At 40.4% G+C, this 8,276-nt stretch overlaps 1 long non-coding RNA gene across 1 annotated transcript; it reads left to right on the top strand.

Annotated features, from left to right (window-relative positions):
* The first annotated feature begins 713 nt into the window (after positions 1–713).
* Positions 714–8,039, top strand: LOC118760887. Its single transcript, XR_004997019.1, has 5 exons — positions 714–725; positions 1,102–1,107; positions 3,125–3,133; positions 7,828–7,833; positions 7,962–8,039. It is a non-coding gene; the product is annotated as an uncharacterized LOC118760887 (long non-coding RNA).
* Positions 8,040–8,276: the final 237 nt, after the last annotated feature.

The raw sequence follows: 8,276 nt of genomic DNA, 5'->3' as shown, positions 1-8,276 counted from the left end.
AAAAAATTGATAACATTCTTCAGACATATTGACTCAAATATATATTTTTTAACCTTTTAAAACAAGCCTTCTGTAGTTTTTTCACTTTTTACTATTTTCTAATATTCAACCACGTGCTTTCACAAACCAACTTTGTCATCTATCTATATATATATATATATAGTATATATATATATATATATATTATATTATATATATATATATATATATATATAAGTGTGTGTGTGTGTGTGTGTGTGTACATACATACAAACATATATTCATCTGTGTTTGCGTGTACATATATTGTATCTCTTGCAATACGAATACAAAGACGATATATATATATATATATATATATATATATATATATATATATATATATATATATATATATACATATATATCGTCTTTGTATTCGTATTGCAAGAGATACAATATATGTACACGCAAACACAGATGAATATATGTTTGTATGTATGTACACACACACACACACACACACACATATATATATATATATATATATATATACAAGACTACCCGTGGTCCTTTGGGTTATCGGGAAACTCTGAGTTTCCCATCAACAGAGTTTTGTTTCGTGTTTTTTTTTCTTTTCCAGGTTATTTCGCATACATTGAATGAATGTGATATTGAAATCACGTGTAAACGGCTCCTTTCCCCTGAAAGGAAAGATTTGGTGCTATGTAACAGGTATTTCGGGTCCTTTAACGCAAATAACTGTTGTATGGTGCCAAGGCGAACTAGAAATAGCCGTTAAATACGTTGAATGCACTCCAAAGAAGAATAAAAACTATGGAAAAAATATTTCAAACTGAGATTTTGAACAGGTCTTTACGAAATTTTTATAGGATTTTTAAAGTCATTTTCACTTCAGAATATTTTTTAAATATACCAAAAAAATTTCTTATGACGGTATTCACATGAAAACATTTTTAAAAACCATTAAAATATTGTCTGTTTAAAGACAGCTAAAATATAATTACTTACTGTACAAACAACCTACATTTTTGAAATCACATTCACTTTAAAATATTTCTAAATTATTACAATACTGTATTTAAAAAAAAGCGAAAATAGAAACATTTATCTAATAGAAAGATAAGAGTTTCTTCCCTTTTAGGATGACGATTATTTTATGAACATTTTCCCATTATGCACCGTCTTGGGTATTTATAACCCGAAAATCTCTAGTATCTAGAAAACCACTTTACCTATTTACACAAATCTTGTTTCATTCCGTTCGTATTAACATTTCAGGGTAAACTTAATTCGTAGTATTTTCCCAAGTATGCGCTAGTTTGGTTGAGTAACATTGCAAGCAAGCACGCAAACAAGATTCAAACTGACTTTTAATTTATTATAGAAGATATATATATATATATTATATATATATATATATATATATAATATATATATATAAAACATTATTGGTGAATTGAGAGATGGAGCTGAACGCAGATTGAACAGAAATCGTTTTATTTCATTCTACACGTGGCTTTTCGATGCCCCCATTGGCTGGCGTTTACACTTATCTGGCTTTTAAATAGCGTTTATAAATAATACCGGCACCCATAGCCCTTGGTAACAAATTCTGAAATAGCCTTTAAGATATCTACGATTATCCACTGCAAGGGGAATTACTCCTGTTAGACAAACGGGGCTTGGGTTTTTCACAGCGGGGGGTTTCCTTGACAAGGCAGGCTCAGATGAACACACACACACACATAAAACATAATATATATATATTTTTTTCTTTCTGCCACCCACGGTTATCACGGCAGTAGCCACTGACAGCCGAACGATCAAACGCACACACGTACACAAAAAGTGTTTTCTACCCCTACGCCAACACCACACATATATAGAACAGTATACAACACACACACGTCTCTAAGTAGATTTTTTCTCGCCCCTTATAAAACATCCAATATTCCTTAAATAGTCAGAACTTATTCTCGGTCACTAAGAACATCTATCACTACACCCTCACCACCATGATTGACCGATGCCTGACTGTAGAATTCTTCAGCCACCGGTTCTCAGCATACACTGATAAACATTTCGCCATGGGCTTTAGGAGCATAGTTCGATTTTTGGTTTTTGCTCCGCCTCTGTTCTGTTTTTGTTTCTCTAACGGATTTCCTTTTTCTTCCTGAAGAGAAAGACACAATATGGTCCATTATTCAACCGGATTTTGGTAATTTGTGCCTTTCGAAACACGTGTAGAATGAAAATAAACGATTTCTGTTCAATCTGCGTCAGCTCCATTTCTTCAATTCACCAATAATGTTTTAATTTCATTATCCGCACCAACGCACGGTTGCAACGCCAGAGGTTGTACCTCCAACCGTGCTGTTTACTGCTGTGATTTTTGCTACTAAGGTATCGGTTAACTTTTGATTAATCTACAACAAGATTATTCATCTTTCTATTTCACATAAATTATATATATATATATATATATGTATGTATATAGTATAGTGATTGGCACGCTATACAGACTCGTCTCAATTCTATAAGTTAAGTATGAGCCTAATAGTAGCTAATGGTGCTTTTAATCAAATGATACACACACATGTTACATGTAAATGATGTGATAATCAATATGTGTTTGTGTATATATATTAATATGTCTCAATGTGTGTATGTATATATATATATATATATATATATATATATATGGTCAACTGAGTGAAAATAACAATACAAAAGACAGATGAAACACGGAGAGAAAAACAAAAAGAGAAACAAAGAAACAAAATGAACGTAAGGACGTGCACAAGTATTATCTCAGTTTGACGCTCGGTGACAGGAGAGAGATTTTAACGTTTCGAGCATGGCTCTTCGTCAGAAAAAGGAGAAAGGTAAAAGTACATACAAATATATATATATGTGTGTGTGTGTGAGAGAGATTGTTGTGTGTGTGTGTTGTGTTCGTTTATATATATATATACATATATATATATATATATATATAAATATTATATATATATATATATAATATATATATATATATATATATATATATATATATATACATATATATATACATATATATAGGCGCAGGAGTGGCTGTGGTTAGTAGAAAGCTTCTTTCTCAACCAGATGGTTCCGGCTTCAGTCCCAATCCGTGGCACCTTGAGCAAGTGTCTTCTACTATAGTATCGGGCCGATCAAAGCCTTCTCAATGGATTTGGTAGATGGAAACTGAAAGAAGCCCGTCATATCTGCATATATATATATGTGCGTATCTGTGTGTCTGTGTTTGTAGCCCCCACCATCGATTGTCAGCCGATGCTGGCGTGTTTATGTCCCCGTAACTTAGCGGTTCGGCACCGATAGAATAAGTGCATAAGTGCTAGGCTTACAAAGAATAAATCCTGGGGTCGATTTGTTCGACCAAAGGCGGTGCTCCAGTATGGTCGCAGTTAGAATGACTGAAACAAGTAAAAGAATAAAAGAAAGTATATATATATATATGTATAGCATTGCTTGACAACTGATGCTGGTGTGTTTACGTCCCCGTCACTTAGCGGTTCGGCAAAAGAGACCGATAGAATAAGTACTGGGCTTACAAAGAATAAGTCCCGGGGTCGATTTGCTCGACTAAAGGCGGTGCTCCAGCATGGCCGCAGTCAAATGACTGAAACAAGTAAAAGAGTAAAAGAGATATATAAAGAGAGAGAGAGAGAGAAGAGAGAGAGGAGAGAGAGGGGGAGAGAGAAGCAGAAAAAGTGATGAGAAGGGAAGATTAGAATTTATAAAATGATCGCTATTAAGATTTTCCTTCTTCCCTCAGACATAAATAAAATGATGTTCACATGCATAGAGAAAAAGAGAGATAGATAGAAGAGAGAGGGAGAGAGAGAGAGAGAAAGAGGGAGAGAGGAAGACATTAAAATGAGGATATCACAAAGACGTCAGATAAGTCAATGTTAAAACAACGGCGCCAAAAGGGCGGCGCCCGAACGTCTCATATCATGACCAACATAAAACATGTTTTGCTTAACTGTACGATGTGCCACCCTCCTGTTCGAAGAACCGAAACCTCAAACTCATTATTTTGAGCCTAACACCCCTACAACTACTCCATGCAGCTTTACGTGGGATATGGCCTTGAAATGCGTTCAGGAGGTTGAGGAGGAGGGGAGGAGGAGGAGGAAGTATATGAAGGGAATGTCCCCTTCATGGAAATGGTTATTTTAAGTAAATTATTGCAATATTATTTGAGTTAACAGAAGGATCTCTATGTGGTCTTCCGAATTGCTCGTAATAGCAACCAAAATCTCCCTCAAATGTTTGTCGTGAAAGTAGAGAAGCTCATTGCAACTAAAACAAACGTTATAAATAGCACAACACCACCACCGTCAACATCACTATAACAACATCACAACGCCACCGTCACCACTAGAGCTCCACCGCAACCTACTATGACCTATACAAACACAACTACAACAGCTACTGCTCCTCCTTCTCCTCCTCCTCCTCCTACTACTACTACTACTACAACTACTACTACTACTACTACTACTTCTACTACTACTACTACTATTAGTACTGCTGCTACAACAACAGCAACAACTACTACAACTCATCACCGCCACCACCACTACCACGGCTACTACTACCTGTACCACAGCTATCACAACCACTACTACTACCACAACTGCTATTACTATCATCACCACCACCACTACCACCGCTACTACTATCAGTACCACTACTATCACAACCACCACCACTACTACTACTACTACTACTACTACCACTACCACTACTACTACTATCATCACCACCACCGCCACCACCACCACCGCCACCACCACCACCGCTACTACTACCAGTACCACTACTATCACAACTACCACCACCACCACTACCACCGCTACTTCTACCAGTACCACTACTATCACAACCACCACCACTACCACCACTACTACTACTACTACTACCAATAACACAACCACCACTACTACTACTACCACCACCACCGTCACCACTACTACCACCGCTACTACTACCAATACCACTACTACCGCCACCACCACCACTACCACCACCACTCCCACCCGGCTAACCCAAGTAACAATTACATATTTCGTAGCCGTTATTAAAACTCATTACATTTCATGCCATTCCGGATATCCGTTAGAAAATTTCGCTCGCGGGTTCGATTCAACGCCAGGGTAGAGAATGCCCCATGATTCAATTAATTTCATCGTTAATTTTCTTCATTATTTCTTATTTTATTATTTTCTTTTTACTTTACCTTAAACTTTCATTTTCTTAATGTGGTGAAGGTGGCGGTGATAGGGCTGGTGGTGGTGGTGGTGGTTGTAGTAGTAGTTGTCGTGGTGATGGTGTTGTAGTGGTGATAGGGTCGTAGAAGTGGTGATAGTGATGGTGGTGGTAGTAGTGATGGTGGTGGTGATGGTGGTATGGTGGTAGTGGTGATGGTGAAGGCAGCGGTGATAGGGCTGGTGGTGTGTGCTAGTTGTATTAGTACTGGTCGTGGTGAGGGTGTTGTAGTGGTGATAAGGTGGTGGTGGTATGGTGGTAGCATTGATGATGACGATGGTGGTGATGGGGTGGTTGGGTGGCGATGGTGGTATTGGCGGTGGTAGTGAAAGTGGTGGTGGTAGGGACGATAGTGGTAGGTGTGATGGTGGTGATGGTTGTAGTGGTGGATGTGACGGTAGTGGTCATGGTGTTTGTATATGTGATGGTATGATGATGGTGGTGGTGGTGGTTGTGATGGTTATGGTAGTGGAGGTGCCAGTGAGGATGGTGGAGTTAGCTGTTGTAGTGGTGGTGGTGATAGTGATGGTCACGGTGGTCTTAGTGGTGGAGAAAGTTGTGGTGGTGGAGGAGAAGTTGTGGGGTGGTGGTGGTGGTGGAGGAGAAGTTGTGGGGTGGTGGTGGTGGTGGTGAAGAAGCTGTTATTGATGGTGGTGGGCGTGGTCGTTCCTGACACGGGGCGGGGGGTTAAGATGTAGACAGCGTAGGTGTTAGTTGTTATGGTTATAGTTCCAGTGGTAGTAGCAGTGATATTCGATGGAGTGATGGCGGCGATGGTGGCGGAAGAGGCGGCGGCGGCGGCGGCGGGGACTTCGTAGTTGTAGTTAGTGGGCGTGGTCCTTACGGTGATGGGGTGTCAAGGAGTATGGAGTGTTTGCGTTGGTTGTTATGGTTATGGTTACGATTGCAGTGCGGGGGGCGACGGTGGTGGTGGTGGCGTCGACGATGATGATGAGGTGGTGGTGGTGGTGGTAGGGCTGCTAGAGGGAATGTGGTAGTGAGGTGGAAGGCGGGCTGGGTGGATTACAACGGACCGTTATAATTATACATGTATGCCTTTCCAAAACGTAAACGATGCCCGGTACAAATTTTATTAAGTCTCATACACACACACACACACACAAACACACACACAGAAACACGCACACACGCACGCACGCACACACTTTTACATATATGCACTCACAAACTCATACACACACAGTCACTCACTCATACATATACTAGCTCACTCACATACACAATCTCACAAACATACACTCTCACGTACACACATACCACACATACACACACATATATGCACTCATACCCATGCACACACACACACAAATACACAAACTATAGCTCACACACACACACACGCACATACAGAATTACTTATAGATCCATAATTGATTTTCTTTTGTACAACAATATTTCGAGTAGTGACATTTTAAAAATCATATTTCTCAGAATATTGTACGATATGCTGCAGATGACTGACTTTATACATTCCATACTCTCCTTCGTAACAATGTGTGTGTGTGTGTGTGTGTGTGTGTGTGTGTGTGTACATACAGTCAGGAGTGGCTCTGTGGTAAGAGGCTTACTTCACAACAACATGGTTCCGGGTTCAGTCCCATTGCGTGGCACCTTGGACAAATGTCTTCTACTATAGCCTCGGGTCGACCAAAGCCTTGTGAGTGGATTTTGGTAGACGGAACTGAAAGAAGCCGTCGTATATATATATATATATATATAGATATATATATATATATAAATCTATACATATATGTGTGTTTTTGTGTGTGTGTGGTGTGTGTGTGTGTGTGTGTGTATAAATTTGTGTGATTTTGTCCATCCACCATCGGTTGACAACCGATGTTGGTGTGTTTATAATATCCCCGAAACCCAGCGGTTCTGCAAAAGAGACCTGTAGAATAAGTACTAGGCTTACAAAGAATAAGTCCTGGGAATGACCGCAGTCGAAATGACTAAAACATGTAAAAGAAAGCAGTTTATTTTTAAAGCTACAAAAACACAGCAAAAAACCTGCTACTCCGAGTTTCCCGTTCCCGTTCGTCGAACAGTTGTGATTCAGAACGGACGCAACGAGCGGAATGTAAACCAGTGTTGTGTGGAAGCCCCCAGACGACTAAGTAGGCTAGCCTAATACGTAGACATAGAGAGAGAAGCCTAGACGTCAAGAGTACAGTTGAGTAGTAGACTAGAACAGAGCATTGTGGAGGCGCAATGGCCCAGTGGTTAGGGCAGCGGACTCGCGGTCGTAGGATCGCGGTTTTGATTCCCAGACCGGGCGTTGTGAGTGTTTATTGAGCGAAAACACCTAAAGCTCCTCACGAGGCTCCGGCAGGGATGGTGGTGGATCCCTGCTGTACTCTTTTCACACAACTTTCTCTCACTCTTATTCCTGTTTCAAGGGGCCGGCCTTGTCACTCTCTGTGTCACGCTGAACATCCCCGAGAACTACGTTAAGGGTGCACGTGTCTGTGGAGTGCTCAGCCATTTACACGTTAATTTCACGAGCAGGCTGTTCCGTTGATTCGGATCAACCGGAACCCTCGTCGTCGTAACCGACGGAGTGCATCCAGAACAGAGCAGAGTAGCGGTGAGAGTTGAGTCGAAGGCAACCGAACGTGCGACATAACAAAGGCGACGAGGATGAGATTGGTGATGGAACAACTGGTGTTGTTGTATTGGCTGGTGCTTTGTTGGAACAAGCTGAGAAATTGCTAGACGACGGAGCCGAGCTGGCAGAATCGATAGCACGCCGCGCGAAATGCTTAGCAGTATTTCGTCTGTCGTTACGTTCTGAGTTCAAATTCCGCCGAGGTCGACTTTGCCTTTCATCCTTTCGGGGTCGATAAATTAAGTACCAGTTACGCACTGGGGTCGATATAATCGACTTAATCCGTTTGTCTGTCCTCGTTTGTCCCTTATGTGTGTAGCCCCTTGTGTAAAGAAATAAGAATCGT

The sequence above is a fragment of the Octopus sinensis genome, unplaced genomic scaffold (genome assembly GCF_006345805.1).
Source record: "Octopus sinensis unplaced genomic scaffold, ASM634580v1 Contig01290, whole genome shotgun sequence".
Classification (NCBI taxonomy): domain Eukaryota; kingdom Metazoa; phylum Mollusca; class Cephalopoda; order Octopoda; family Octopodidae; genus Octopus; species Octopus sinensis.
Note: the sequence above shows the minus strand (reverse complement) of the source record. Positions and strands in the feature narration are given on the sequence as shown.